Source organism: Anomaloglossus baeobatrachus, unplaced genomic scaffold, assembly GCF_048569485.1.
Source record: "Anomaloglossus baeobatrachus isolate aAnoBae1 unplaced genomic scaffold, aAnoBae1.hap1 Scaffold_3539, whole genome shotgun sequence".
Taxonomy (NCBI): Eukaryota; Metazoa; Chordata; class Amphibia; order Anura; family Aromobatidae; genus Anomaloglossus; species Anomaloglossus baeobatrachus.
This window is the reverse complement of record NW_027442898.1, coordinates 62,250-71,728: the sequence shown is the minus strand read 5'-3', so window position 1 is coordinate 71,728 and position 9,479 is coordinate 62,250. Positions and strand designations below refer to the sequence as shown.

The following is a 9,479-nucleotide window of genomic DNA, read 5'->3' as shown; positions in this document are numbered from 1 at the left end:
GCCGCCCTTTCTTAGTATTTGACGTTCCTTATATTGCGGTATGAGGCTTCGCAGTAGGTTGCAAACATTCATCACCCATGACTGTCCCCAATGAGCTCAGAAGCTCAATGTCTATCATGACCTCTCTTTTAGAATGTCCAAGAGCAAGCAAACTATTCCTCCAGGACGAGGGCGCCAACAGACTACTAAAGAGATCATCATTACTCAAAGAAAACCCCCAAAAACCAATGCATGATAGGAATAAACAGGTAACTTTCTTTGGAGTGGAAGCGGAGAGATCGCACCAGATGCAATTCTAGATCTTATCACACCTGTGGTCACTGCAGGCAGCAGGTGAATCCACTTTGTCCAAAAGGGATCTATTCCATTCAATTGCAAATGATCTAGATAAGACAGAGAACTGCAGCACGGGGACATAGTCGAGTTGGTCATGGTTGAGTGGTGATGAGTTTGCTATTTGATGAATAAAGAAAGTCAAAAGTGTGAAAGATAAAAAACAAAAGAGGAAGTGTGAAAAGTGAATGGGCCAAATTGAGGTGCATATGAAGACGTATGCTTTCTTCAATTCATTAAATCGGGCTAATATGAATCAGGTGAATTGAGTTCTGCTTTGGAAACTGGGTTAAGAAGGGGTGCACCGTTCCTGGAGGTACTGCAATACCAGGTCAATGCGTGGAGTGGACAGAGCAAGCTCTTTTTCCATCTCCCTGTTCTAAAAATCCATTTAATATATGGTCCCCAGATAGGGGACGTATCAGATATTAAACTGATAAGAACAGATACTACACTTGATCTTAGCCAAAAGGCCGAGAAGCGATAACCAGAATTGGTTTGGGCCTCGAGTGGCACCCTGGCCTATGCCGTGACACATCTTAGGGAGAGAGAGCGAGAGGGAGACAAACCCACGCCTACACAAGACATTTTGTCACCGCAAGCCAACCCTTGAAAAGGGCTGCTTTGCAGAGCAAAAACAAGAAGAATGGTGCGTTTTGCAGCCGCCGCCCACTGCAATGAATCTGAATAACTCCTCCTTTAGGGCGCAAGCAACTCCCCTCCCCCTTGCAGTCTTTCCAATTCACGATACAAAAAGACGGACAGGACAGGTTGCCTGACTTTCCTGTCACTGCCACCCTTTGCCATCCTTTACCCGTAGAAAGCCCCTTTCATCATCCCCAAACCCTAATCTTTTCCCTTTCCTTCCAGCCCCCAAAACCTGCCCTCTGTACCTTTCTCACCACCCGCTTCCCTTCTCCTGTCATCCCCCTACCACCCCGGGAAAAAAAGAGATTGCCCCCTCCTTCCACTAGCCCACCCTCCCACCCAACCCAAAGAACAACTTCTTCTGCGCAGCTTGTTTTCTAGGCAGCAGCGCTATTGTGATGTCATCGGGGGGCATTGTGACAAGCCGCCAGTGTTCCGTCTCTTCATGTTGTGCACAGTTCAAACGGAAAATACATCAACAGGCAGACTACAGAAAAGCTTACTATCAAAGGTTAGAGGGGGGCTTTCTCAGAGGGCTTTTTACAGTTTTTCTATTCCCAATTAGCCGTTTAAGTGTACTTATTGAAAGTAGTAATTCTTTCATAGGCCGCCCTTTCTTAGTATTTGACGTTCCTTATATTGCGGTATGAGGCTTCGCAGTAGGTTGCAAACATTCATCACCCATGACTGTCCCCAATTGAGCTCAGAAGCTCAATGTCTATCATGACCTCTCTTTTAGAATGTCCAAGAGCAAGCAAACTATTCCTCCAGGAGAGGGCGCCAACAGACTACTAAAGAGATCATCATTACTCAAAGAAAACCCCAAAAACCAATGCATGATAGGAATAAACAGGTAACTTTCTTTGGAGTGGAAGCGGAGAGATCGCACCAGATGCCAATTCTAGATGTTATCACACCTGTGGTCACTGCAGCAGCAGGTGAATCCACTTTGTCCAAAAGGGATCTATTCCATTCAATTGCAAATGATCTAGATAAGACAGAGAACTGCAGCACGGGGACATAGCCGAGTTGGTCAGGTTGAGTGGTGATGAGTTTGCTATTTGGATGAATAAAGAAAGTCAAAAGTGTGAAAGATAAAAAACAAAAGGAGGAAGTGTGAAAAGTGAATGGGCCAAATTGAGGTGCATATGAAGACGTATGCTTTCTTCCAATTCATTAAATCGGGCTAATATGAATCAGGTGAATTGAGTTCTGCTTTTGGAAACTGGGTTAAGAAGGGGTGCACCGTTCCTGGAGGTACTGCAATACCAGGTCAATGCGTGGAGTGGACAGAGCAAGCTCTTTTTCCATCTCCCTGTTCTAAAAATCCATTTAATATATGGTCCCCAGATAGGGGACGTATCAGATATTAAACTGATAAGAACAGATACTACACTTGATCTTAGCCAAAAGGCCGAGAAGCGATAACCAGAATTGGTTTGGGCCTCGAGTGGCACCCTGGCCTATGCCGGACACATCTTAGGGAGAGAGAGCGAGAGGGAGACAAACCCACGCCTACACAAGACATTTTGTCACCCAAGCCAACCCTTGAAAAGGCTGCTTTGCAGAGCCAAAACAAGAAGAATGGTGCGTTTTGCAGCCGCCGCCCACTGCAATGAATCTGAATAACTCCTCCTTTAGGGCGCAAGCAACTCCCCTCCCCCTTGCAGTCTTTCCAATTCACGATACAAAAAGACGGACAGGACAGGTTGCCTGACTTTCCGTCACTGCCACCCTTTGCCATCCTTACCCGTAGAAAGCCCTTTCATCATCCCCAAACCCTAATCTTTTCCCTTTCCTTCCCAGCCCCCAAACCCTGCCCTCTGTACCTTTCTCACCACCCGCTTCCCTTCTCCTGTCATCCCCCTACCACCCGGGAAAAAAAGAGATTGCCCCCTCCTTCCACTAGCCCACCCTCCCACCCAAAGAACAACTTCTTCTGCGCAGCTTGTTTTCTAGGCAGCAGCGCTATTGTGATGTCATCGGGGGGCATTGTGACAAGCCGCCAGTGTTCCGTCTCTTCATGTTGTGCACAGTTCAAACGGAAAATACATCAACAGGCAGACTACAGAAAAGCTTACTATCAAAGGTTAGAGGGGGGCTTTCTCAGAGGGCTTTTTACAGTTTTTCTATTCCCAATTAGCCGTTTAAGTGTACTTATTGAAAGTAGTAATTCTTTCATAGGCCGCCCTTTCTTAGTATTTGACGTTCCTTATATTGCGGTATGAGGCTTCGCAGTAGGTTGCAAACATTCATCACCCATGACTGTCCCCAATTGAGCTCAGAAGCTCAATGTCTATCATGACCTCTCTTTTAGAATGTCCAAGAGCAAGCAAACTATTCCTCCAGGAGAGGGCGCCAACAGACTACTAAAGAGATCATCATTACTCAAAGAAAACCCCAAAAACCAATGCATGATAGGAATAAACAGGTAACTTTCTTTGGAGTGGAAGCGGAGAGATCGCACCAGATGCCAATTCTAGATGTTATCACACCTGTGGTCACTGCAGCAGCAGGTGAATCCACTTTGTCCAAAAGGGATCTATTCCATTCAATTGTAAATGATCTAGATAAGACAGAGAACTGCAGCACGGGGACATAGCCGAGTTGGTCAGGTTGAGTGGTGATGAGTTTGCTATTTGGATGAATAAAGAAAGTCAAAAGTGTGAAAGATAAAAAACAAAAGGAGGAAGTGTGAAAAGTGAATGGGCCAAATTGAGGTGCATATGAAGACGTATGCTTTCTTCCAATTCATTAAATCGGGCTAATATGAATCAGGTGAATTGAGTTCTGCTTTTGGAAACTGGGTTAAGAAGGGGTGCACCGTTCCTGGAGGTACTGCAATACCAGGTCAATGCGTGGAGTGGACAGAGCAAGCTCTTTTTCCATCTCCCTGTTCTAAAAATCCATTTAATATATGGTCCCCAGATAGGGGACGTATCAGATATTAAACTGATAAGAACAGATACTACACTTGATCTTAGCCAAAAGGCCGAGAAGCGATAACCAGAATTGGTTTGGGCCTCGAGTGGCACCCTGGCCTATGCCGGACACATCTTAGGGAGAGAGAGCGAGAGGGAGACAAACCCACGCCTACACAAGACATTTTGTCACCCAAGCCAACCCTTGAAAAGGCTGCTTTGCAGAGCCAAAACAAGAAGAATGGTGCGTTTTGCAGCCGCCGCCCACTGCAATGAATCTGAATAACTCCTCCTTTAGGGCGCAAGCAACTCCCCTCCCCCTTGCAGTCTTTCCAATTCACGATACAAAAAGACGGACAGGACAGGTTGCCTGACTTTCCGTCACTGCCACCCTTTGCCATCCTTACCCGTAGAAAGCCCTTTCATCATCCCCAAACCCTAATCTTTTCCCTTTCCTTCCCAGCCCCCAAACCCTGCCCTCTGTACCTTTCTCACCACCCGCTTCCCTTCTCCTGTCATCCCCCTACCACCCGGGAAAAAAAGAGATTGCCCCCTCCTTCCACTAGCCCACCCTCCCACCCAAAGAACAACTTCTTCTGCGCAGCTTGTTTTCTAGGCAGCAGCGCTATTGTGATGTCATCGGGGGGCATTGTGACAAGCCGCCAGTGTTCCGTCTCTTCATGTTGTGCACAGTTCAAACGGAAAATACATCAACAGGCAGACTACAGAAAAGCTTACTATCAAAGGTTAGAGGGGGGCTTTCTCAGAGGGCTTTTTACAGTTTTTCTATTCCCAATTAGCCGTTTAAGTGTACTTATTGAAAGTAGTAATTCTTTCATAGGCCGCCCTTTCTTAGTATTTGACGTTCCTTATATTGCGGTATGAGGCTTCGCAGTAGGTTGCAAACATTCATCACCCATGACTGTCCCCAATTGAGCTCAGAAGCTCAATGTCTATCATGACCTCTCTTTTAGAATGTCCAAGAGCAAGCAAACTATTCCTCCAGGAGAGGGCGCCAACAGACTACTAAAGAGATCATCATTACTCAAAGAAAACCCCAAAAACCAATGCATGATAGGAATAAACAGGTAACTTTCTTTGGAGTGGAAGCGGAGAGATCGCACCAGATGCCAATTCTAGATGTTATCACACCTGTGGTCACTGCAGCAGCAGGTGAATCCACTTTGTCCAAAAGGGATCTATTCCATTCAATTGCAAATGATCTAGATAAGACAGAGAACTGCAGCACGGGGACATAGCCGAGTTGGTCAGGTTGAGTGGTGATGAGTTTGCTATTTGGATGAATAAAGAAAGTCAAAAGTGTGAAAGATAAAAAACAAAAGGAGGAAGTGTGAAAAGTGAATGGGCCAAATTGAGGTGCATATGAAGACGTATGCTTTCTTCCAATTCATTAAATCGGGCTAATATGAATCAGGTGAATTGAGTTCTGCTTTTGGAAACTGGGTTAAGAAGGGGTGCACCGTTCCTGGAGGTACTGCAATACCAGGTCAATGCGTGGAGTGGACAGAGCAAGCTCTTTTTCCATCTCCCTGTTCTAAAAATCCATTTAATATATGGTCCCCAGATAGGGGACGTATCAGATATTAAACTGATAAGAACAGATACTACACTTGATCTTAGCCAAAAGGCCGAGAAGCGATAACCAGAATTGGTTTGGGCCTCGAGTGGCACCCTGGCCTATGCCGGACACATCTTAGGGAGAGAGAGCGAGAGGGAGACAAACCCACGCCTACACAAGACATTTTGTCACCCAAGCCAACCCTTGAAAAGGCTGCTTTGCAGAGCCAAAACAAGAAGAATGGTGCGTTTTGCAGCCGCCGCCCACTGCAATGAATCTGAATAACTCCTCCTTTAGGGCGCAAGCAACTCCCCTCCCCCTTGCAGTCTTTCCAATTCACGATACAAAAAGACGGACAGGACAGGTTGCCTGACTTTCCGTCACTGCCACCCTTTGCCATCCTTACCCGTAGAAAGCCCTTTCATCATCCCCAAACCCTAATCTTTTCCCTTTCCTTCCCAGCCCCCAAACCCTGCCCTCTGTACCTTTCTCACCACCCGCTTCCCTTCTCCTGTCATCCCCCTACCACCCGGGAAAAAAAGAGATTGCCCCCTCCTTCCACTAGCCCACCCTCCCACCCAAAGAACAACTTCTTCTGCGCAGCTTGTTTTCTAGGCAGCAGCGCTATTGTGATGTCATCGGGGGGCATTGTGACAAGCCGCCAGTGTTCCGTCTCTTCATGTTGTGCACAGTTCAAACGGAAAATACATCAACAGGCAGACTACAGAAAAGCTTACTATCAAAGGTTAGAGGGGGGCTTTCTCAGAGGGCTTTTTACAGTTTTTCTATTCCCAATTAGCCGTTTAAGTGTACTTATTGAAAGTAGTAATTCTTTCATAGGCCGCCCTTTCTTAGTATTTGACGTTCCTTATATTGCGGTATGAGGCTTCGCAGTAGGTTGCAAACATTCATCACCCATGACTGTCCCCAATTGAGCTCAGAAGCTCAATGTCTATCATGACCTCTCTTTTAGAATGTCCAAGAGCAAGCAAACTATTCCTCCAGGAGAGGGCGCCAACAGACTACTAAAGAGATCATCATTACTCAAAGAAAACCCCAAAAACCAATGCATGATAGGAATAAACAGGTAACTTTCTTTGGAGTGGAAGCGGAGAGATCGCACCAGATGCCAATTCTAGATGTTATCACACCTGTGGTCACTGCAGCAGCAGGTGAATCCACTTTGTCCAAAAGGGTCTATTCCATTCAATTGCAAATGATCTAGATAAGACAGAGAACTGCAGCACGGGGACATAGCCGAGTTGGTCAGGTTGAGTGGTGATGAGTTTGCTATTTGGATGAATAAAGAAAGTCAAAAGTGTGAAAGATAAAAAACAAAAGGAGGAAGTGTGAAAAGTGAATGGGCCAAATTGAGGTGCATATGAAGACGTATGCTTTCTTCCAATTCATTAAATCGGGCTAATATGAATCAGGTGAATTGAGTTCTGCTTTTGGAAACTGGGTTAAGAAGGGGTGCACCGTTCCTGGAGGTACTGCAATACCAGGTCAATGCGTGGAGTGGACAGAGCAAGCTCTTTTTCCATCTCCCTGTTCTAAAAATCCATTTAATATATGGTCCCTAGATAGGGGACGTATCAGATATTAAACTGATAAGAACAGATACTACACTTGATCTTAGCCAAAAGGCCGAGAAGCGATAACCAGAATTGGTTTGGGCCTCGAGTGGCACCCTGGCCTATGCCGGACACATCTTAGGGAGAGAGAGCGAGAGGGAGACAAACCCACGCCTACACAAGACATTTTGTCACCCAAGCCAACCCTTGAAAAGGCTGCTTTGCAGAGCCAAAACAAGAAGAATGGTGCGTTTTGCAGCCGCCGCCCACTGCAATGAATCTGAATAACTCCTCCTTTAGGGCGCAAGCAACTCCCCTCCCCCTTGCAGTCTTTCCAATTCACGATACAAAAAGACGGACAGGACAGGTTGCCTGACTTTCCGTCACTGCCACCCTTTGCCATCCTTACCCGTAGAAAGCCCTTTCATCATCCCCAAACCCTAATCTTTTCCCTTTCCTTCCCAGCCCCCAAACCCTGCCCTCTGTACCTTTCTCACCACCCGCTTCCCTTCTCCTGTCATCCCCCTACCACCCGGGAAAAAAAGAGATTGCCCCCTCCTTCCACTAGCCCACCCTCCCACCCAAAGAACAACTTCTTCTGCGCAGCTTGTTTTCTAGGCAGCAGCGCTATTGTGATGTCATCGGGGGGCATTGTGACAAGCCGCCAGTGTTCCGTCTCTTCATGTTGTGCACAGTTCAAACGGAAAATACATCAACAGGCAGACTACAGAAAAGCTTACTATCAAAGGTTAGAGGGGGGCTTTCTCAGAGGGCTTTTTACAGTTTTTCTATTCCCAATTAGCCGTTTAAGTGTACTTATTGAAAGTAGTAATTCTTTCATAGGCCGCCCTTTCTTAGTATTTGACGTTCCTTATATTGCGGTATGAGGCTTCGCAGTAGGTTGCAAACATTCATCACCCATGACTGTCCCCAATTGAGCTCAGAAGCTCAATGTCTATCATGACCTCTCTTTTAGAATGTCCAAGAGCAAGCAAACTATTCCTCCAGGAGAGGGCGCCAACAGACTACTAAAGAGATCATCATTACTCAAAGAAAACCCCAAAAACCAATGCATGATAGGAATAAACAGGTAACTTTCTTTGGAGTGGAAGCGGAGAGATCGCACCAGATGCCAATTCTAGATGTTATCACACCTGTGGTCACTGCAGCAGCAGGTGAATCCACTTTGTCCAAAAGGGATCTATTCCATTCAATTGCAAATGATCTAGATAAGACAGAGAACTGCAGCACGGGGACATAGCCGAGTTGGTCAGGTTGAGTGGTGATGAGTTTGCTATTTGGATGAATAAAGAAAGTCAAAAGTGTGAAAGATAAAAAACAAAAGGAGGAAGTGTGAAAAGTGAATGGGCCAAATTGAGGTGCATATGAAGACGTATGCTTTCTTCCAATTCATTAAATCGGGCTAATATGAATCAGGTGAATTGAGTTCTGCTTTTGGAAACTGGGTTAAGAAGGGGTGCACCGTTCCTGGAGGTACTGCAATACCAGGTCAATGCGTGGAGTGGACAGAGCAAGCTCTTTTTCCATCTCCCTGTTCTAAAAATCCATTTAATATATGGTCCCCAGATAGGGGACGTATCAGATATTAAACTGATAAGAACAGATACTACACTTGATCTTAGCCAAAAGGCCGAGAAGCGATAACCAGAATTGGTTTGGGCCTCGAGTGGCACCCTGGCCTATGCCGGACACATCTTAGGGAGAGAGAGCGAGAGGGAGACAAACCCACGCCTACACAAGACATTTTGTCACCCAAGCCAACCCTTGAAAAGGCTGCTTTGCAGAGCCAAAACAAGAAGAATGGTGCGTTTTGCAGCCGCCGCCCACTGCAATGAATCTGAATAACTCCTCCTTTAGGGCGCAAGCAACTCCCCTCCCCCTTGCAGTCTTTCCAATTCACGATACAAAAAGACGGACAGGACAGGTTGCCTGACTTTCCGTCACTGCCACCCTTTGCCATCCTTACCCGTAGAAAGCCCTTTCATCATCCCCAAACCCTAATCTTTTCCCTTTCCTTCCCAGCCCCCAAACCCTGCCCTCTGTACCTTTCTCACCACCCGCTTCCCTTCTCCTGTCATCCCCCTACCACCCGGGAAAAAAAGAGATTACCCCCTCCTTCCACTAGCCCACCCTCCCACCCAAAGAACAACTTCTTCTGCGCAGCTTGTTTTCTAGGCAGCAGCGCTATTGTGATGTCATCGGGGGGCATTGTGACAAGCCGCCAGTGTTCCGTCTCTTCATGTTGTGCACAGTTCAAACGGAAAATACATCAACAGGCAGACTACAGAAAAGCTTACTATCAAAGGTTAGAGGGGGGCTTTCTCAGAGGGCTTTTTACAGTTTTTCTATTCCCAATTAGCCGTTTAAGTGTACTTATTGAAAGTAGTAATTCTTTCATAGGCC

General features: G+C 46.3%; 6 non-coding genes across 6 annotated transcripts; all 6 read right to left on the bottom strand.

The window, feature by feature from the left end:
* Window positions 1–627: 627 nt before the first annotated feature.
* On the bottom strand, window positions 628–818 carry LOC142272641 (U2 spliceosomal RNA). Its single transcript, XR_012737468.1, has one exon. It is a non-coding gene; the product is annotated as a U2 spliceosomal RNA (small nuclear RNA).
* Window positions 819–2,216: 1,398 nt separating this feature from the next.
* LOC142272640 (U2 spliceosomal RNA) lies at window positions 2,217–2,407 on the bottom strand. The gene has a single exon (XR_012737467.1). It is a non-coding gene; the product is annotated as a U2 spliceosomal RNA (small nuclear RNA).
* A 1,387-nt stretch (window positions 2,408–3,794) lies between these two features.
* Window positions 3,795–3,985, bottom strand: LOC142272639 (U2 spliceosomal RNA). Its single transcript, XR_012737466.1, has one exon. It is a non-coding gene; the product is annotated as a U2 spliceosomal RNA (small nuclear RNA).
* Window positions 3,986–5,372: 1,387 nt separating this feature from the next.
* Window positions 5,373–5,563, bottom strand: LOC142272638 (U2 spliceosomal RNA). The gene has a single exon (XR_012737465.1). It is a non-coding gene; the product is annotated as a U2 spliceosomal RNA (small nuclear RNA).
* Window positions 5,564–6,949: 1,386 nt separating this feature from the next.
* Window positions 6,950–7,140, bottom strand: LOC142272642 (U2 spliceosomal RNA). The gene has a single exon (XR_012737469.1). It is a non-coding gene; the product is annotated as a U2 spliceosomal RNA (small nuclear RNA).
* A 1,387-nt stretch (window positions 7,141–8,527) lies between these two features.
* On the bottom strand, window positions 8,528–8,718 carry LOC142272637 (U2 spliceosomal RNA). Its single transcript, XR_012737464.1, has one exon. It is a non-coding gene; the product is annotated as a U2 spliceosomal RNA (small nuclear RNA).
* Between the last annotated feature and the right edge of the window lie 761 nt (window positions 8,719–9,479).